The following is a 260-nucleotide window of genomic DNA, read 5'->3' as shown; positions in this document are numbered from 1 at the left end:
CTCAGCCACAGTGCTGGCTCTGCCATCAAAAGCTCTGGGGCCTCTAGTGAGCGCCTGCCCCTCCCTCAGTGTCTGACTCTTTGCCCACCAGGTTCCTCTGTCCATGGGATTTCCCAGGCAAGATTACTGGAGTGGATTGCCATTTCCTTCTCCATCTCTCAAGATTTTTTATTGGACTGTTAGTCCTTTTTTTCTCCCTCATTGGAAAAAGCTATTTTATACTAGGAAGGTAAGATCATTAGATATATTTTTTTTATCTC

This window comes from Bison bison, unplaced genomic scaffold (genome assembly GCF_000754665.1).
Source record: "Bison bison bison isolate TAMUID 2011002044 unplaced genomic scaffold, Bison_UMD1.0 scf7180017864194, whole genome shotgun sequence".
In the NCBI taxonomy this organism is placed as follows: Eukaryota; Metazoa; Chordata; class Mammalia; order Artiodactyla; family Bovidae; genus Bison; species Bison bison.
Note: the sequence above shows the minus strand (reverse complement) of the source record.